This window comes from Dermochelys coriacea, chromosome 3, assembly GCF_009764565.3.
Source record: "Dermochelys coriacea isolate rDerCor1 chromosome 3, rDerCor1.pri.v4, whole genome shotgun sequence".
Classification (NCBI taxonomy): domain Eukaryota; kingdom Metazoa; phylum Chordata; order Testudines; family Dermochelyidae; genus Dermochelys; species Dermochelys coriacea.
Window position 1 is genome coordinate 203,416,329 of NC_050070.1, and position 22,099 is coordinate 203,438,427.

Here is a 22,099-nt window from a genome sequence, read left to right on the forward strand (position 1 = left end):
CCTTCCCCATCCCTCCCAGCCCGAATGTCCATGGTTCCTCTATGGAAAATTCTCTGTTTATCATGGAAGAATGCTATAGTTATAGGGCTGAATTTTCTGCGCTTTCTTGATTCCCATGCTTCCCCATCAAACCACCAGGATTTGGTTCAAATGCTGAAGATAACTTGCTCTGGCATTCCTGTAGCAACAGACCCCGGCCTCCTGGTTTGAGAAGGGTGGGTCTGGCATCTGTTGTTAATGTTATCTTAGCCTCATGATTTCTGCTGTTTGGGAGCATGAATGCTCTGCATTTGAAAGCATCCTGTTTGCATAAGAGCTTGTAAGTGTCCTTCCCTTGATCCTGGGCCAGTCTAGCCCCTAACCCTACTGGACTAGCATCAACTATCATTCCAATGTGAAATATGCTAGTGTACTGGCATCAGCTTGCCATTTCCTTATCTCATGAAATGTTGCCTCCCCTCTATTGTCCCAAGTCCATGTCACTCCTTTGTGAGTCAGTATCTAAGTGGTTCAGCAATAGTGGTCAAACCTAGGGTATACTTAGCAAAAGAAGTTGCATAAGTACTAGGAAGTTATGTACTTCTGAGGTGTCGCCTGGGGGCCCTATTTTGGATATTTCCTGTTTCTGATATGCTCTAACACCCTCTGTAGGTGGCTGTTGAGTGCTTTCTGGTCCTTTCCGCACACTGTCATGTCATTGGATATCTTCCTGGCTCCTTAACACCCCTGCACAACCTGTGGTATAGTATGCCAGTTCACTTCTGGGGCAAAGGACCTCATGGACATGAGGTGCTTGTACCTGTACAAATCCTTACAAGTCACCAATCCAGTAATCACTCCAGAATGGGCTTTGGATCAGACCCAAAGAGTATGTGTTTTATGATAATTGTTGTTGCCTTCAAGTATTGCATATCTTCACCTTCAATTCATGAGGCCATGGTGGGCCCCAGTCTCCCTAAACAGGCAGAAACACCTCTCGATTAGAACGGGTTGAAAACTGGGATGAAGTGAGCTGTAGCTCATGAAAGCTTATGCTCAAATAAATTTGATAGTCTCTAAGGTGCCACAAGTCCTCCTTTTCTTTTTAATGAAAGTGTTCATTAAAATGTCATCCTTTTTGTCAGAATTAGATATTTGGATTAAATATGTTGTCCACATTTCAAAAAATACTCTGCCTAATCTAGAGAGGTTCAAAAACCAGATGAAATTTTCATGAACATTTTAATCATTTATCAACATTTTGAAACTTTTACCAAAAAAAGAGAAGGGGGAGTTTTTCCTCTATAAGATGTCCAGGGCTGAACCCTGCATGTTTGTTCAGTTTTCGGAAATACAGTATTTCCTTAGGACATTAGCTATCAACCTGCTGTAGAGCAGTGGTTTTCAAGTTGTGGTCTACGGACCCTTGGCGGTCCACAGACTACATCTAAGATTTCCAAAGGGGTCCGCACCTCCATCCAAAAATGTAAGGGTCTGCAAATGAAAAAAGGTTGAAAACCACAGCTGTACAGGATATTTTTACCATTCTGTCTTCTTGGCATAGCACAGAATTAGAGTTCTCCAGGTGTTTAATCCTGCACCATTGAAGCTAATGTAGGGAATGTAGCAATTAAACTCAATAGGAGCAGAATCAAGCCCTGGATTTTTTAGTCAAGCTAACAATCCACCAAAAAAAAGTGTGTCAAAACATTTATTTAAAGAAAAAGAAAACATATGGTTAGCTAATCATTTAGAATTACTAAACACCTCCACAAAATAGTTGTCAGTCTTCTGAGTATTGCCATGCTATTCGAAGATCGGCCGCAAGTTTCTTGGGTGTTGCTTGCACTGCTTCTTTGTGTCTGGGCAAACAATTTGGATGATGATCACTCAGGTAACAATCTGGAAAGGCTGCAATTGAAATGAAATCAGTGTTGCTAGTATTGCAAAGAGAGGAGAAGACAGTATTTGATTCCTGCTTAAATGGAGTCAGGTTCATAATTGTGGGATTCCATCCTAAGCTAGAGAGCTGTCTGTAACACAAACACACAAGAGGAATTCATTAAATACCTTGAAGTTTGTGTTGTCATGACAAGTACTAAGACTTGACTTCTTTGTAGCAGTTCTCAATCTAAAGTACTATAGAAAGGCAGTCAATCTTTCTATATGATAAAAGAAACTTCATAACTCATTCCCTGTCCGTATGCAACAACTAGTCAGGGTAGTCATGCGTGTTTCCTTGGTTGGAACTATGCTTGTGTGCGATTGAGGGAAAAAAAGCTCTGGGGAAGCTGATAATATATCTGATTGGAGAGCAAATGGAAGAGGGAGAGATGCTCATATCTAACTGCTTAAATCGTCTCAAACTCAGTCATTCTGTATTATTTTTTTGGACCATGGGACATTGGAAGTGGAATGGGAGAAGATGCCACCAATGCCCATGCCCCATCCAAGCTCTCCAGGAAGATTAAACACAATCATTTATATTAGAGTAGCATCTGGAGAACCCAAATGAGATGGGGGGGGAGGGGAACTGTACCAAGGTAACTAGCTCGTGTAATGAAACAGGGCTCAGGTCTCCTGTCCAGTCCAGCTGCTCCCAGTTGTGGCAATTAAGAGGGTGAGGCAGCATCAGGGAACTATGAGGAACTGGGTGAGATCTGCTGTCTCAGAGCAGACTGAGTCAGTCAGGAGATGAGAGCTGCCAGAGAGAGAAGTTGGTTCTTGAGAGAAGGCTGGAGGCAGGAAAGCAGTAAGGTGTCCGCTGGCTGGCATCCCCAAGCCAGAAAGCCAGGGCCAGAGTGGGCTGAAGGAAAGGGAGCAGCGGAGGGGCTTCCCTGCTGACATCTCCTTGCTGGGGAGCTGGGCCCCAGAGGAGCCAAGAGACACTCCCAGCAGAGAGGATATAAGATTTCCCAGTAGGAAGAGCAGGGCTATGCCCCAGCAGGAAGGGCTGGGGTGGCTGTCCTGGCAGCGGGATAGAGGACTGTTAAGAATCCAGATCTGCCAGAAGACACCAGGATGGCGAGAACAAAGCTGGGTTTTTAAAGATTACTTGCATGGGGTTGAGGTGAACAATGCTGTGGGCCTTTTGGTTTGGGATTCTTGCATTTTTTTGTTTTAATAAACTGTTGATGGACTAGAGAATACGCTTGTACGGACTCACTGGGAACCCAGGAGGGAAATGGCGACAAAGGGCCACTTGCAGGGCTGCTTTGAGGCCCGGAGGAAGCCACTCCTTTACAATTCCATCACACAAAGGGCTGTGCATACATGAAGAAATGAGACAGCCCCTGCCTTAAAGAATGTACAGCCTAAATAGACAAAAGGAAGATGGGGAAGTGGGGCACAGAGAAATTAAATGATTTGCCCAAGATCACGTAGGGAGTCGGTGACAAAGCCACATTGAAAGCTGGGTCAGCAATGTGAAAAGCTAGAGGGGACTGGGATGGAAGATGTCACCTCTTCTTCTCCAGTGTCTCTTTAGGGTTGATACCGGTGTCAGGTTGCAAAATACAATGGCGATTTCTAAGAGATGAGCACATTGTATTCTGCAGTAAAAATTGTCTGTTCATGTTTTAGGTTGCCCAATTTATTTATTTGTATGCAAATAATATCTGCAAATAGCCACTCCCTATTTTGGGATTGTTCCCTAAAAACTTGGGTGGAAAACAAGGTAACTCTTGTTTTCAGCCACAGTTTGTTTGTTTTTTTAAATCAACTCCAATTGCCTTTGATTATATACATTGATGGAGATAGGGTTTCCATCAAACAAACAAGGAACCCTGATAACGTTGGCTAGCACTAGCACTGCTAGCCAGTTCCTTTTTTATTGCAGTTAAACACAAGCTGTGCATGAGATCAAATGTAATAATTGCAATCAAGTGATTTAACAAAAACTAAAAAGGAAGCCACCTGTACAAAGAGGAAATGTGCTGCAATTTCATTCAGATGAGACTCAAGAAGGAATCCAAGAAAGTTTCTCACCGTCAGTCGGCTGGGAACTTTGAGAGCGAGTTGCCATACTCAACATTATTCCAACTGGTAAAACAAAACAAGCCAACGGAGCTCCACCAAAGTCAATACAGAGCAGTTGAGGATCCGGCCCCCTTGATGTGGATCAGTTAAGATGACTGTGGGTAAAATTTTCAAAAGTGCCAAAATGACTTAGGAGCCTATATTCCATTTTCAAAAGATACATAGACCCACTTCCTCAAAGCTAGTTAGGCACCTAACTCCCTACTGAAATCAATAGGAGTTAGCCACCCAAATATCTTTTGAGATTCTGGACCTTATAAGGCTAAGGCCTGGTCTACACTAGAAAATTAGGTTGGCATAGACACGTCGCTCAGGGGTGTGAAAAATCCACAGCCAGCCTAAGTTCTTGTGTATTCAGGGCTAGGGCAATGGAAGAATTCTTCCATCAACTTAGCTACCACCTCTCATGGAGGTGGATTACCTGCGTAGACAAAAGACCTGACCCCTCCACCATCGCTGGAGATGGTATCTACACCAAGGCTCTACAGCCGTGCTGCTGCTGCTGTAGCTGTAGTATTTCAAATGTAGACAAGCCCTAAGTCTTGTTAGAAGTCCATGGATCTTGAGCTCACAAGTAACTAAAGGCATGTCTGCACTGCAATTTGAAAGATCGGACTGGAGCACCTGTAGACATTCCCAAGCTATCTTTGCTTTAGCTAGCTCGAACACCACCTGCAGTGAGCCCACGACAGCACAGGACAGCTGCATGACTACATCCCCAGGGGCCCGGGGGACTTGTAAAGACCCATGATACTGCCTGCACTACTTGGGGTTCACTGCTGTTATCTAAGCTAGCTAGATCCAAGCTAGGCTCGGGTATCTTGATCCAACTGCAGCGCAGACCGACCCTACGTCACTTTTGAAAATGGGAATTAGGTGCTTATGAAAATGTTACTCCATAGCTCTGGGGAGTGAGCTATTTCCAAATGAAATCTACCATATCAAGTTCTGTTAGTCTGCCTAGCATGTTACATTACTAACCCAGTGACAAAGGGAAACCTATTTAAACCCTCTCACTGATCCATGCCCCCCAGTTCAGTGAGCCTGTTTTATTTCATCACCTGGAGAGAGGAATATAGCTACCTAACCACTTTCCTTTCTTTTAGAGAGATGTGCAAATGGTCCCTTTCTCCCGAAAATCTGAGCTATAGACTTGCTAACACTAAGGAACACATTTCTGGATGATCAGTTACAGACACATACACACGCACGCACGCCTGGAGGTGCCTTGAAGCGTGTTCTTTTCTACATCCCCAGAGCAATCTTTACAATCCCCAAGGGCACACACCAGCAGGTTGAACATAAGGCCTGGCAAGAATGCACTCCCCAGAGGGGGCATTCACAGGTTTTGTATGCCCCCATCAAGCAGAGAGACTCTCAAAAGGGGTTTCAGTGTGCCAGCGACTTTAATGTCAGCTATGTCTGTACCTCTCAGGGCTTAAATTCAGCCGGAGCTGTCCAGAGTGGAGTTCCGGTAAATATTTTCAAACCTGCAGGGCAGAAGCCCCAGCCCTGATGCCTCCTCCACGGCAAAAGCAACTGAGCCCCGGTGCATCTCCTACAGGGCTGAAGCCCAGAGCCGCAAATGGAGGGAGGCAGCGGGAGGCTCTGGGAAATACTCTGAGAATTTAAGCCCTGCTCTCTATAATATGCACCCTTCCCTCAGTGTGAGGAAGGTGAGCATATACATCTGCTTTTCACCCTCCCTTAAAGAATTTCACAAGTTTGCAGTCTCTTCCTTAGAGAGAACCTGATCATTTTGCTCTTGGAATTAGCATCTGCCTGGGAAACAGAAATATTTCTTTGCATTATCCCCACTTTTCCAAAACAAATAGACTTTCTAGAGTTATCGGAAGTATCCTTGTCTGCTGAGAGTCAAAGCAAAGAGAGGTCTGCAAAAGGACTGATGGGTTCTGCCCTTACCGGAGCCTTCCACGTTAACTGATTACAGATTAACTGCAGCAGAGTTTCAAGGGGTTTGCTTGAAGGCCTGAAGGTTTGGAGGATTCTTTTTAGTAATTCTCTGAAAACTCATTTTTATCTGCTTCTTAGATGAAAGCTAATATTCTCATGCTGTGCTGCTGGGAAAAATTAGTCGGGAATAAGTGCTCGTACTGTCCCAGTGACAATGGCAACGTTGCCTGTCTAACGGCATCAGGAACAGGCCTTAATGAAAGTGAGAATCAGAACCTGGTTGGCTACCTTAAAGAACATGTCCCAGATTCTTTACTGGAGTCAACTGGCATACAACCATTAACTTAAAAGTTGACGCCAGGAACGGCTCTTGTCTGTGTTCTCTAGGATAGCTGGGATGATGCCAGTTTATACCAGCTGAAGATCTGGTGCTGGATATTTAAGAGATTAGAATCAAATGTAACAAAATAAATTCTGACTAAACTAAGCTGTCTTTTAATAAACTATAGTACTACCAACCAACACAGCAACCTCTCCTTGCCAGCTTGGAAACAAGAGATTAACTAGACTGTTTCTATTTTTATGTTAAAATGGAAACAGAGGTGGGAAGGTTTCATGGAATTTACCAAGCCAAAGAAGTTTTTTCATTTTAAAATTCAAATGGAACAAAAATTATAGTCTTCCAGTGTTATTATGGAACTGTAATATTAGCTCTCCACTTGCCCGACCTTTAGCAGTGAAGAATCAGCTGCAGCAACTGGAGCTTTGGAGTCTACTTCCTAAACAAATCTAATTCCCTCCAAGGTCTCCTCCCCCCCCCCTTTTTTTTTTTTAATTATTACACCACCTGGCACAGGGAATATTATTGACTCTGGAGAGTAGTCTCATTTTGCAATAATTTTTACAGATTGCTAACTGAAAAACAAGAACAAAAATGAACCACTAGGTAGCTGAAACCACTGATTTTCACTCTTCCTTCCTGCCCCATGTAATTTATTGCAACAGACCTCAGCTCCCACACTAAGTTAGGCACTTTGGCTCGTCTAAGATCCTTACTGTGTGTGGGCACCAGCCCAAGGAAAGAATCAACCCAAGTTTGTGGATTTCGGACCACATCGCATGTAACTCCCACAACCTTCGCTGTGTTCACATCTCCATTTTGGGACAGGCACAACGACCATAGCTTTAAAAAATGAACTATTAGAGTGATCCTCTTCTGATGTAGCATTTCACTGTTGTAGCTTAAGAAAAGAACCAACCCAAATCCCACAACTTTGTTGATGTTCCAGGCAGGGCTTTGCTTTTGCCTTCAGTGGAGTTTCAGACAGGTGCAAAGATCTGACAGCATGGAACTGTAACAGGATTAGGATCTAAAAATGTTACAGAGACTTAAACAAGTAAAATATCATAGCTGCCTCTGTATTACAGGACTACAAAACTCACACTGGATGACAATGTGACAATGTGCTACTGAGAGTTATTCGCTGATTTAGAGGAGGTTAAAAACAAGCGAGCCAAATATTTGTCCGTCTCTTGAACTCAAGATTTTTTTTTGAGGTTTGAAATAGCACAGAGAGTTTTTCTGTTGTGTTGTTTTTTACATTTCATATCCCCCTACACTTCCTGGTTGTGTGTGATCACAAACCCAAATACCAAAATATTACGAGAAAGGCCCATTCTTGAGGTAACTTTGAACCAGCAATCTCATGAGAAAACTTGCTCTCCTGAGTTTTCCAGCCCAATTACCAGAGACCAAGGATGGTGGGATAATATCAGCTATGCTTCAAATATGCAACCAACCCATTTGAGGTTCACCCATCACTTGTCTAGACACACATTTTAAAAGCGGATCATATGATAGCCTGTCTGGGAATTTTTACCTGTGATTGTCCAGATCATTTGCAACAAACTGGAGAAATGGTCTGAAGTAAATAGGATGAAATGCAATAAGGACAAATGCAAAGTACTCCACTTAGGAAGGAACAATCAGTTGCACACATACAAAATGGGAAATGACTGCCCCGGAAGGAGTACTGCGGAAAGGGATCTGGGGGTCATAGTGGATCACAAGCTAAATGAGTCAACAGTGTAAGGCTGTTGAAAAAAAAAAGTGAACATCATTTTGGGATGTATTGGAGTGTTGTAAGCAAGACACAAGAAGCAATTCTACTCGGCACTGATTAGGCCTCAACTGGAGTACTGTGTCCAGTTCTGGGTGCCACATTTTGGGAAAGAGGTGAACAAATTGGAGATAGTCCAGAGAAGAGCATCAAAAATGATTAAAGGTCTAGAAAACATGACCTATGAGGGAAGATTGAAAAAATTGGGTCTGTTTAGTCTGGAGGAGAGAAGACCGAGAGGGGACATAACAGATTTCAAGTACATAAAAGATTATTACAAGCAGGAGGGAGATAAATTGTTCTTAACCTCTGAGGATAGGACAAGAAGCAGTGGTCTTAAATTGCAGCAAGGGCGGTTTAGGTTGGACATTAGGAAAAACTTAATTAGGAAGAACAGTGTCAGAGTAGTTAAGCACTGGAATAAATTGCCTAGGGAGGTTGTAGAATCTCCATCATTGGAGATTAAGAGCAGGTTGGACAAACACCGGTCAAGAATGACCTAGATAATACTAATCCTGCCATGAGTGCAGGGGACTGGACTAGATGACCTCTCGGGGTCCTTTCCAGTCCTATGATTCTATGACTGTTGCATATCAAAAGAGCTAGGTAATGCTCTTCAACTGAATAATCTCGCTCAGGGAGTGAGAGCTCTTTGGAGCCAGGGCAAAAAATTTTTACCCAATTCTTTGCACCTGCAACAGTCAGGGAAATAATATGATGGCTACATCTTCTCTACCACGCTCCGATATGGACTCTGGCAATGTCCCAGATCTCTACCTTGCAAGTCTGTGACAGCGGACTCTGGGCAAGATGCTTAGGCCCGGATTCTCAAAAGGTATTCAGGCGCTTAACTCCCATTGAAATTGATAGACGTTAGGTTCCTAAATACCTTTGAGGATCTGGGCCCTAATCTCTCTGGGTTTGTCACAGCCCTTACCCTGCCAAGCAGGTGAGTCGGGGGGTGGGGAATAGAAAAATATGCAATAGGATCCTCATGTTTATGATTTAAGTATATAGCAAGTGTTTATCTTTGAGTGTGGCATTGAATTTTTTTTCTCCTCAGTGCAGTGGCCTTGTATGATCATATAATCTGACCACCTTCACAACACAAGCCATAAACTTTGTCCAGTCAGTCATTCTCCCGTCAAGCACAATAACTAGTGATTAAACTAGTCCATGTCTTTTAGAGAGGCATGCAATTTTGATCTGAAAACATCAAGTGATGAAGATTCTACCCCATCCAAAGCTGTACCTGTGGTTAATTACTTCAGTCTTAAGCTATGTCTGCACTGAAATAAAAGGGTGTGTTTTTTAGCCAGAGGACAACCATGATGTGTTAGCTACCCTGCTGTAAAACATGGTGGAGACAAGGTGCTATAGGTTTACTGTGAGGTAAAGCATGGGCAGAGGTTATAATACTGACCTAACCTCGCTACCTTGTGGGAAACACCACAGCACCTTGTCTGTGTTTAGGATTGTACAAAAAGATAACCATCGCATGTCAGTCATCTCACTGTGTTAAAAAAAGAAAAAAAAAGTAAAACTACAGAACCCACACACCTTTCTGTCAGTGAAGAGAATGTCTTCAAAAGTTGTGCCTTATTTCCAGTTTGAATTTTTCTCACTTCAACTTCCAGCCACAGGCTTTTCATGTTATGCCTTCATCCGCTTGATTAAAGGATCCTGTAGTCACCCTGTTAACTCCATCTTTGATAAACTATGGGCTCTTATTGGGAAATCCAACATGAAATAAGAAGAGAGAGCCTCACCAACGTAAAGAATACAGGAGGGAAGACAATGACAATTTGAGTTTCAGGGCCAAATTCAATGGAGCTATACCGATTTGCATCGGCTGAGGCTCCATAAAGGCTACCCAAATATTGCCTAGAGATTATTGGGCATTTTAACTGATAATTTATTAATATTTTTATATTAACATAATGTACAATTATTATTGTCTTAGCCCTCTGCACACAGTGCATTTTAACCATTGAAAATCCCTGTAGGCAGAAAAAAACGTGTTCCATTTTTCATATCATTTGGCTGGACTTTGTGCACTTTAGTTAATAAAAGTGATGGAAGTGTCCTTCTCAAAGCGTTTTTGGTTTCAGATGATCAGCAAGATAGCCTTGTGACTAATGCACTGAACCGGTATTATGCACTGGAGTGGATTAACACACTAGACTGGTTCAGTTTCCAACTCTGCCATAGCATTTTTCCTTCACCTTGGGCAAGTCAGGTAATTTCTCTGTGCTGCAACTCTTTCTCCAACGAAGATGGCTATAATCCTTCCTTTGCCTGTCTTGTCATTTAGACAGCAGGGGAGGGATTGCTTCTTGAGATGTGCATGTATAGCGCTTAGCTGAAAAAAAAAATGACGACGATCAATTGTTCTCTCAACAACATATTCACCATACAAATGAGAGGGAGTTTAAAGACTCTGGACAAAATTAGCATACATCAGAGTACTCAGAGAATCTTTTTGTTCCTCTCTACACACTGCTGGGCCCAATAGGGCTCAGTAATCTTTATCCACCATGGTAAACTCAGCATAAATTTATTTAGAGGACAACTTCCCATTGAGGCTCAAAATAAATAGCTCACATTTCCCCAAACAAGTCCTCTACTGTCGCACTAAAGGAGCAGCCCAGGCTGTGTTCAGCCCAGACTGCCTCACAATAGCACATCATAAAACCATCATCCATTTGGCACAAATTTAAGGCACAGCTGGAAGTATTCGATACAAGAAAGAAACCAAGGACAGAATTAGTATCCCACAAGGTTGTTTTCTCAAGTCTCAGATGAAGTACAGAGCCATACAGCGAAGTCCACCATACGCCCCTCAGCCCTTCGCAAATGAAAAAAGGGCGGTCTACATTTTATATTCTTTGAAAATACCAGTTTGTTACCTCCCCTTTTTGTTGCTAGGAGAAGTTAACAAAATTATGGAGGGATGAAACGTTCTTGAAGCAGTCTTTCTGGATCAAATAGGATTAACATATGAATTCGTCTTCATCATACAGTATACCTGACGGATGCATGTCTAGTGCGAGTCCACAAATATTCATTCTTTCATAGGCTAACAAAGATGGAAGGAATTGCAATATTTATGTATAGTGGATGAGTACCTGTAGCAAGACTGACAGTGAGGGAGAGCAACACCCACCTATATGCCTACAGTACCCTAGTCACTTGGCTAAAGGGGATAAGGAAGCTGCAGTGGTAGCACCTGCTGCAGCTGCTTGTATTTCTAGGCAGCCTCTGAGCACATCTACTGGATTGGGCTCCACGTGCAAGTTAAGTGGAGGAGCACCTATATCCCCCACCTCATGGATTGCTAAGCAGAGGTAGGTGCCTCCCTGCAGCCCAGACTTCAGCACGTCTCTCTGAGAGGGGCGGAGGGGCATCGCTTAGCACTCCACCCTTTGTGTCCACATCTCCCTTGGCTAGCTTAGGTGGCTTCCAGCCTAGCATGCTGGTTTTGTGGATCTCAGCCTAAGGCACCTATCTCTCCCCATTCATTGTACAGGGAGCCAAAGCACCTCACTCAAGCTTTGTGGATCAGTGTTGTTCCTGTGATTTTCTAGGCACCTAGTATTTAGATGTGGTGGGGTTGGGTGACAAAATGCCTAAGGTCCTTTGTGGATCTGGGCCCACCGGGATGGCCAGCCCTAGTGGTGAATGCCTTGATTCCCTGCCAGCCAGTGCAAACTCTCCCACTCAACCTATGAAAAGCAAATGCCTCCAGCTCACCAGCTGATCAGCCCATCTCTACTGAGCCCTTTGGTCACAAATGCACTACAAGGGTTATCCTCGGGCCCTCCACATTTTATTTTGCACAGAACACCATAAAAGCCCCACTCTTTTTCAGGGTCCAGGATGGGAGAACAGCCTGTCCTGGTTAACTACCACCAGTACCCTAAATCCTCTTGCCTTTGCATCCCTGGAGCTTTACTTCCTGCGCTGTTGTTGTCAAAGCAAGACCTAGGTTTGGGGTTACCGTGTGTCACAATGAGAGGGGTCAGTGCCTGTTGGAGCATTTGGACTATGGTGCTGGTGTTTGAGAGGAGAATATGACAGATATGACATGGATCTGAACAGGATGTTATAACTCGACCATTCCTGACCGGGGTTTGTCAACACATCAAATTGTTTTCCAGGGCTCAAATGCAAAAGGGAAAATACCAGCAGCATCTGGATTGCAGGGAAGACTTGAGTTTGGCCAACCCAGGGGGAATGCCAGGCCCGCTCCAGACAAGTTCTACCACCACCACAGCGCACTGCTGCCAGCCCATGCTCCTAAATGGGCATGGAGAGGACCGAATAGCAGCAGGACTGTAGAGGCAGGTTAGTTTTCTTTTTCACCCTGACAGACTTCCCAGTCTGGGAGGAATTTCCAGCTGGAGTCCAAGCAAGAAAGAGTTTCCAGGTGTAATTTAAACTATAGAAGTGAAGCTCTTGATCTCAGATGACATACGGTACATGTGTTATTGACCTGGAACAGTAAGGTGACCAGATGTCCCAATTTTATAGGGACAGTCCTGATATTTTGGGCTTTGTCTTATATAGGCACCTATTACCTTCCACTCTCTATCCCAATTTTTCACACTTGCTGTCTGGTCACCTTAGATCACCCTCTCCTCACGGGATCACTGTCCAGATACAACTGGCATCCTGGGCCTGAGGGCAGCAACCTCCTGCCTTGAGTGCGGGAAACTGGACTAGATGACCTCTCGTGGTCCCTTCCAGTCCTACACTTCTACGATTTCCCCTTTTATTCCTACACTAGGATAGCAATCAGGCATCACCAAGGAGCTAAAGCATAGAGTGGGTGAGTCTTTAAATCATCCGCAGTCAATATGGACAAGACGGTCCCATAGGACATCTGCACAGGAGCAAAGTATCTTTCCTTCACAGGCTACCTGAACTGGAGGTACCAAGAGCCTGGCTGAAGTGGGTGAGGAGTGGACAAGCAGGGTTGGGGAACAGTTAGAGCAGAGGTGGCCAACCTGAGCCTGAGGAGGAGCCAGAATTTACCAATGGACATTGCTGAAGAGCCACCGTAATACATCAGCAGCTTCCCCCTCCCCCCCCAGCACCTCCTACCCACCAGCAGCCCTGCCGATCAGCACCTCCCCCTCCCTTCCCACACCTCCCAATCAGCTGTTTTGTGGGGTGCAGGAGACTCGGGGGGGAGGGGAGGAGCGAGGGCTTGGCAGGCTCAGGGGAGAGGTAGGTGGGAGTGGGGGCAGGACCTGTGGCAGAGCAAGGGGTTGAGCAGTGAGCATCCCCCGGCATATTGGAAAGTTGGTGCCTGTAGCTCTAACCGCAGAGCTGGTGCCTATACAAGGAGCTGCATATTAACCTCTGAAGAGCCACATGGGGCTCCGGAGCCGCAGGTTGGCTGCCCCTGAGTTAAAGTCTTGACTCTGTTTATCTGAGGATAGTGGCTCAGAAAACAAAGACCTGTACCCTGGTCCATGCATGTATGTGATGGTTTATGAAGTATTGATAATATAAAAATACAGTTTACAACATCATACAGCTTATGATCACAGAGATTAACATGGAATGGTTTGGGGCCTCAGAATGGGTGCTTCAGTCTTTGTTTATGAATATAACCCTTCTGCCCATCAGAGTTGGCAGCAACAAGGGCCGGGTTCAGTATTTAGGGGTTCCATTCCAATAACACAATGCAAAACTGGCTCGAGCCCCCACTCAATGACCTGAGACAAATATATACCACCCCTGCTGGGCGCCTCCAAGAGGTAATACTTCCCCTCTCGCAAGCACAGAGTCTGAGTGTAGCAAAAGCCTTTTAATAACAGAGAGAAACAATGTGGCATTATGTTGGGGAAATACCACCAACAGGATTCAGAACACAACTCATGAGCAAAAAACCCACCCCAAGCAAATTGGGGTGTGTCCTTTCCCTTTGGTTCTTGAGTCCAGCAACCCAAAGTCACCCAAAGTCCCAAAAGTCCAACAATCCAAAAGTCTCTGTCCCTGGTCAGGGCAGCCCCAGAGTTCAAAAGTTTATCTGCAGAGTTTTATCTCCCAACCTGGATGGAGATGGGGGGTGTTAAGGGGCACCTTACGTGGTCCAAAGCTGATTGCCCCACCTCTCCATGTGGCTCCGCTCCACCAGCCATCCCATGAATCGCTCCGCTCTGCCAGCTGCCCCCATGAGCTGCTCCAGGCATCCGACAAACAGCTCTGCTCCACCAGCCACTCTGCTCTGCCTGCCGTCCTGCAAACAGCTCTGCTCCGCCTGCTGCTCTGCTCTGCCTGCCATCCCACAAACAGCTCTGCAATATATCTTCAGGCTCCCCCACTACTTAACACAACAGTCAGTGATTTCAGCTCTTAGTAAGTTTAGCTCTTTTGTGATTTCAGCTTGTAGTAGGGGAGCCTCAGTGCTGGTACACCATTGGCCCCAAAGTGAACTCAGCTCAGCAGCCTGTAATTAGACTCCTAATAGAATCAAAATTTGCTCTGATATTCCACAGTGGAAATAGAATGAAGTGCAATTAGTATGTAAGGCCCTCAGCAGGAGACCCATACCACTAAGTATTAATACCTGTCCCCACCCTCTCTCTATTCACTGGGTTTTGGAACCCATGCCCCTTGCCTAGCGAGTGCTGCTTAGTTGATGGTGAGTCCCTCCATCACAACAAAAGACCAAGTACAGTTCCACTGTCCTTGATTCACATAATCAGGATAATAACAGTTTATTCCTACCCCAATAACAGAGAAACTGGGACTCCTACAGCAGCCAAAGTGACCAGCTAGGCAGGGTGGGTGTGCCTATGCAAATGAGATCAGCCCCTGAAGTTCTTTTCCACAACGCTCCATGACTCACCACCAGATGTCAGGGAAGAGCTCATCCTGACTCTACTTACATGAAGTTATCATGAAAATAGAGCTGGGCTTTCAAGAAGCCACACGTCGCTGAGATCAGTCAAGTTTATAACTTGTTGGTACTGGTTCAGGTTGTATATTCAACAGGGGTGAAATCTGCCCTTGTGGAGAGGGCCAGCACACAGCCTATGCACCACATAAGCCTTCAAAACAGGGTCTTCATCATACTATTTAAGTGGCACCTAGGCCTTGAAATGTACATGATGAATTTCACCTCTAGCAAGTAGCTGTTTTGGTGTACACGCTCGTAAAGAAGTCTGCCTTCTCAGCTTTGCTATTTTATTTTATTTATTTTTTTAATATGATGAGAACTTTCATTTAGGAAAAAGGAAATAGCAATAGTCTAGATTTGTGACTTTTCGATGCTGTTGGATTCTGATGTTGAACATGTAGCTTCAGTTTTATACACAGCATTCAAGGTTCTACCAAAAAACAACCTTAAATCTACCAGTGCCAACATGGGTGGGTGAGGGGAGGAAATGTGAGACAAAAACAAGCAAGACTACACCCACAACCTCAGTTATTTAAAAACTTTGAATGTTCAGACAACCCAAAATTCAACCTCTCTTCTTTCCTTATAGGAAACATAGGGCCTGATTCTCCATTGCTTTGCACCTGGTGTAGTCATGCATCCCTGTGCCAAATGGGTGCAAAATGCTAGCATTCTGATCCGCAGTGGTCCTGAAAGAGAGATTGGTTTTCCTTTGTTGGGAGAGAAAGAGTTAATGGTAATCACCCAAACTAAGGATGGGGGAAAACACAGGGTCAGATCTTCAGCTGATGTAAATCAGAATAGCCCCATTGAGTTCACACTGTAAAATGCAGACCATAAACCTCACTTTCTCCCACCCTTTGAGTGTTTTGCCTATTTGGAATGTAAGTTCTGCATAGTAAAGGACAGTCCCTACCCATATATACATCACACAGCACAATGGGTTCCAGATCCTGCTTGTGGCCTCTAGATGTTACTCTAATACTGATAATACCATAAGCTAGACATCAAAACTGAACTTGTACACAAAGTTTCTCCAGTTGTGTAAAGCAAGTTACACAGGGGATACTTTCCACTGGGAGAAGATGAGGGCTTGACTTTTTCTAAATCACTCCTCAATGCTTTGCTATTTGTAAATACCAAGGTTTTTTAGTTTACAAAGTAGTCCAGCAGATTTTGTATGATTATTTTTTTTAAATGTACAGTTAATGTCATTTAAATATTTAAATATCTCTCTTCAAAACCCCATTAAACTAGAAAGTAACACTAATGTGAAACACAAATGTTATATAGATTATGTCCATGTCTATGAGATATAGTAGCCAGCTAAGTAGAAGGTAAGGGAAAAAATGAGATCAAAAATCTAGGTCAGAATGAAAAGCTGGACAAGAGCCCATACTTCCAAACTTGGGCCTCCCACACAAAAAAGTAAATCATTTTTAAAGGGAATAATGGCCTTTTCAATCCTCCAATATTCTGCAAAAAGCTCTTACTGGAAATACTATTGTTCCATTCCATCGGTTTCTAGGACAACCATTATTCTCCACTGATTTTACAGATACTTTCTTGCTTGTGTCGCCAGCTTGTGCCTGACTTGCCTTGTTGCTCCTTAAAGTTGCAGAGCCACCTTTCCTTTGGCTTGCCTTTCCCAGGGCACACTGGCCTCACCCCATACTCTCTCACAGATGCTTTCCCCTGCTTCTTGTTATATGTACACAATATTTCAGTTTTAATCTGTGTTTTCCCCGGTACAACAAAACATGACTCTGCAACATTTTAGCAGCCGCTCATCTGTCCTCTTGCAGTATGATTTTTCCCCCAGTAGCATCCCAGCAGCACAAAAGCTCCCGTTCTTTTCTCAGCAGCAGCTGGAGTCCAATGTTCACATCGAAACGTGGACAAATCAAGGCTTGTGCTCTACTGAATTTAGCATGAACTGACATACCCTTTTCCAGTCCACATGTTCTTCTCTCTCAGATGCTGAATGAGCCATTGCCAAATTGTTCCACAGCTCCTTGGTCCCATCCCAAATCTTTATACGCTGCAGAATTTATACTAGGCTACGGAAATCTTAAGAGGAAGCTTGGTTTTCTGGTTAAGGCACTGAATTGGGACTTAAGAGAACGGTAGGCTCCCTTCCTTGCTTTGACACAGACTCTGTGTGTGACCTCGGCAAGACCTTTAGGGTATGTCTTCACTGCTGACCCAGCCTGACTGATCAATACTCAGATCTGAATGGGCCAGCCTAGCCCGAGTACAAGCAGCCACACTGCAGAGCCCTACCTGAGTTACTGCACCCGTAGTAGTGCTACATTCACTCTCATGTGTCACGACTCGCTAGGACTTCGGGGGGCCATAACCCATGGTTCTTTGTGCTGCAGTAAACTGAGGCACTCCATGGCTCTTTAAGAGTGAATTAAAGAAGAACTTGTCTGTCCTTCTGGGCATGCAGGGGGAATTGTGGGAAAGCATTGAAGGACTATCTTCACCCAAGTGATTTTGCCTCTATCCCCTCTGCAAAGTGAGAGGGTTACTAGCCTGAGTGACAGCAGAATCCAGTCTCTAACCCAGGACTGCCCAACCTATGACCCGTACACGGCCCACCAGAGCATTTCATAAGGCCCGGGGCCTACTTCAACACAATATTCTAATGGCCGATTCATTAGCGTTTTGTCATCACGTTTACATCATTTTAGTTTCCATACATGTGTAAACAGACAACTCTGTACATAGAATCAACCTATCTAAATGCATATGAAACAAGCTGAACTTAAAATATAAATCAGTACAGGTGTCTTTAAAATGTATTCAAATATGTAGAATCTGTTTGGCCCACATAAGGTTGTGCTTAGGTTTATGTGGCCCTCCTGTGTAAAAAGGCTGGACACCACTCCTCTACACCATATCCCCAGCAGGGCCAGCTAGCCTGGGTTTAAAGCTCCATTAAATGTGGGTGGGAGGTTCTTGTGGGTGAATGGTAGAGAGGTTAAGGGCAACACTCAGGTAAGAGCCCCAGCTAACCCAGACACACTCTTAGGGTAAAATTTTCAAAAGTCAAAAAAGTCAAAATCATCAAAATGACCAATCCCATTTTCAGAAGTGATTTAGGCACTTTGGAACCTATGTCCCATTGACTTTCAATGAGATTTAAGCTCCTAAATAATTTTTGAAAATGGGCTTTAGGCTCCTAAGTCATTTAGACACTTAAAAATAATTACCTGTATTCCCTCTCTAAAATGGAGCTAATGTGGCTTGCTGTCTCCCACCTTTTGCCTGTTTTATCTAATTAAGTTGCAAACTCTTAAGGGCAGGGGCTCCTGTTTCTCCCTATGTGTGTGTGTGTGCCTGGTACATTAACGTCTGGAGGTGTCAAAGTGTTATAAACAATCATAAATCTTCCACTGAGGGGCTTGACGCTGCATTCTTCATAAAGATGCAAAACACCCATTTATTTCTGAACGAAAATAAAGCCTACCATCTTGGTGTCACATTATTCTCTCAGGTATTGTATTTAAAATTTGTATTTAGGGGAGGATGGGGTGGGAGGAAATTGGTCACAATATGATTAGAAGAACGTACTAAAGTTGTGCTTCCCTTCCCACCCTTTGATCTTGGTGCCTTAATGACTAATTAGTGCTAAAGTACTGGAAAAATACCTCACTTAAGGCATTTTAAAGTTTCTCTTTGTATAGATAAAAAACGATGACTCATATCAAAGGATAACCACTAAACGTGCAAGAGAGGGAGTAAAGCAGAAGCCTGTCTCATGGGGATGTTTGGCTAACTGGCCAAAACTGGAGAATCTGCTGGGCTTTCGGTTCTACTGATGCTTCCATTAAATTCTCCAGATTTTTCCACTCTTGGACTTGCACAGAGGGAAAAGCTAATAAGAAATGTGAAGGGAAATCTGTGCCCCAGAAAGCGAGGTATGTGTCCAAGGAGATGTGAGCCTTCAAACCTTGTCCTCTGATGAAGGATCAGGGAGAAATGTCATCAGATCCTTTATGCAGTGTAGTTGGAGCCGTATCAGTCCCAGGATATTACAAAGACAATTTGGGTGAGGTAATATCTTTTATTGGATCAATTTCTGTCTCGTCTCTCTCAACAGAAGTTGGTCCAATAAAAGATATTACCTCACTCATGAGATCCTGCGGCAGTCGGCAGAAAAATAACCACCTCCTCAAGCATTCAAACCTGAAATCATTTCACCTTTCTTCTATGGCAGCTTTTTGTTCTCACACTTCATTTTCAGGGTGTCAGCCAATCTCTCAGTGATCAGGGTGAGGAAGGCAGATTTTCCCACATCAGTCTACTCTGTGGTTCTTATACATTCCTCCGTAGCATCAAGTATTGGTCACTGTCAGAGATAGGCCCCTAGAGTTGACAGACTTCAACTTCTGATCCAGTCTGGTAATTCCCCAGTGCATGCTATTTAGCTACTGGAAGGAAAAATGGACCTTATTTCCACTCCCAGAGCTATTGCAATGTGGGTGCTCCAAGATCAAATCTGAACAGTTTATTTGCCTTTCTTTGTAATGGAATATGGCCCCAATCCTGCAAGCAACCATCTTGAGGAAGGGCTGAGAAATTGGGCCATATACTCTATTAAAGACCTAAGGGTTATAAAACCCTGATGCCAAGTTCTGTGAGTGAAACAGCTTCCCTGGCTTCTCCTTTGATGGAGTCTCAAGGTTTCAGAGAGGGACCACAGTGTGTTGCCATGTAATGGATCAGCAAGTCAGCAGTACAATCTACTGAAACAATTCCAACGATTATACCACCTAGCTAAACCTTCACTCCTGCTGAGTACCCCAGAGTCCCACTAACCTCAGTGGGAGTTGTAGCTGCTCAGAAGGGGCCTGGTGCTGCAAGGTGCCAAACAACGAGAGGCGCAGTCAATAGGAACTGAGGGCACTGAGTGAGCACCTGGCAGGACCGAGTCCCCAGTGGCCAACACCAGGGCTCGTTAGGAATTTTCCATCAAAATGATTCTTCTGTGGAAAATGAAGTTTCTGCAAATTTGAAAATTTCCCAAGGGTAAAATTTAAAATTTGCCAAAATTTTGCCAAACAATTTTTGTTTTGAGCCAATACAACATTAACCTGCATCTGCCTAAGCTGCAACAGTGACTTGTGGGTGTTATAGTTTCAATGTGTCATGTGGTTCTCTTGTATGAGTCAGGCTCATTGACCGCAGTCTCCCCTCAAGTACTGCAATATGGGAGTTACGTGACTGCATTGCATCACGGGAGATGTAGTCCAGCCAAGTAGCCCAGTCCATAGGAAAGAATGAGGGCGTGATCCACACCAGCTACACCTTCCATGAGGCACTGAGGCGTGATAAGCAGAAGCTGTTGAGAGTCAAACCAAAACATTTGGATGTTTCTGAATTGAAAGATTGTTTAATTTTTCATTGGGTGAAAAAAATTGATATTAACTATTTCTCATGGGACAGACATCCCGGGTTTCACTCAGCCCTGGTCAGCACTCTCAAGATCTGCTTCTGCCTCTGTAATATGGGTGTGGGGCGAGGCGTAATTCATTAATGTTTGTAAAGTACTATGAGATCTTCACATCAAAGGGGCTCTTGAAGTGCAAGGCATTAGTATTCGGTTAGCAGTAAACAGGTTTTAATATTAGCTACTAACGCTGCAGGAAGTGTTCCCTGTGAAATCTAAGGGAATGAACGGCTGCTACTCTGAAACCAAGAATTTGCCAGGCTCCGCATTTCATTACAAACTTGACATTTAGCTCAGATTCAGCAGAATGACTGCTAACATGTGGAAACGATGAAAGTGAGTCAGGGTTTGGTTTCAGGTGAGCTAGGGCTACATATATTATTGTACGGCAGCATCATGGGAAATGAGCAGCGTTTCAAGATTTTCATACAAAACCCCTTGGCATTAGCTGAATTTCACTCAAACCTGACATTCAAAGGAAATCTTAGGTAGGGGGTGCAGAATTCAGATACCACAGTGATGGATGACCTGTAAAACGACAGGTATGGAAGTAGGAAGGTAGAGTAGATCTCATCCTGATTAAAACTGAAGGAAATGGTTCATACAAATATAAATAAAGAATTGGTATTGGTTTAAAAGCAGAACCTATAGGTGCCAGCTGATCTCATGGCTCCATTGTGCTAGGCATAGTGCAAACAGCTAGTGAGAGAGTTGCCCGAACAGAGTTTTCAACAGATTAGATTGATGAAGGAAGGGAAGGAGAAGAGAGGCCAAGTGACTTGGCCCAGGTCCCACAGAATATTAGTAGTTGAACTAAGAACAGAACACTGGTCTCCTGAGTCAGGCCAGGACCCTATCCAGGGAACCACACTGCCTGCCAAAAGAAGTATCCAAAAAACAAAGCCACCGGGTTTCACACACTTCTTGTACTGACAACAGTATTTGGTGTCTGTAACTGACAGACTTTGCTTTTCATAGTATGAATACCTAAACACAGGAAAAGAACAGTGACTGGGCCCCACCTAAGCAATGGCAGGAAACTGACAGCGTGGACTACAAGCACCTGGTCTTAACGGATTATCTTTGCTCAGTGTCCCCAAGAAAGGCACCCTACTTCCAAGATCCCCGCTCCACATGCACTGCTTTCCAATCCCAAACCTGGCCATCAGTTTAATGCTGCGTATATACAAAAATGGAGGTAACCAACAACAATATACCCTAGATCAGGAACCAGTTCTCTGTTCTCCCCCTCTCTACAAATATCCAACACTGCTTCCCTAAAGGAGAACAGTCCCAGGAGATAACTATGCAACTGGCTGGGTTGCTAAGATGTCAGGAGTAAATCTCAACAAAAAACCCATCTTACATTACATCCTAAATGAGGCAAGCCTCATGGCTTTGGCATCTCCGTGAGGAGTGAATTCCAGAGTCTAGGGAGCGCTGCTGGGAACACCCTGTCCTCCAGCACCTACAAATTTAGTCTTGGGCACTGTCAACCAAAGCTCCCCCACCACCGACAATTGTTAGGGTGGAACAAATTCCTTTTATTTTCAAATATGCCAGTAGCTCAAAGTCATTATCTTGGTGCGGCCGAGTACTAGATTGGGATTCCACAGATTCAGTTTCAATTCCTGGCTAGGAAATTTTAGGCAAGTTAATTTATTTCTCGGTGCCTTT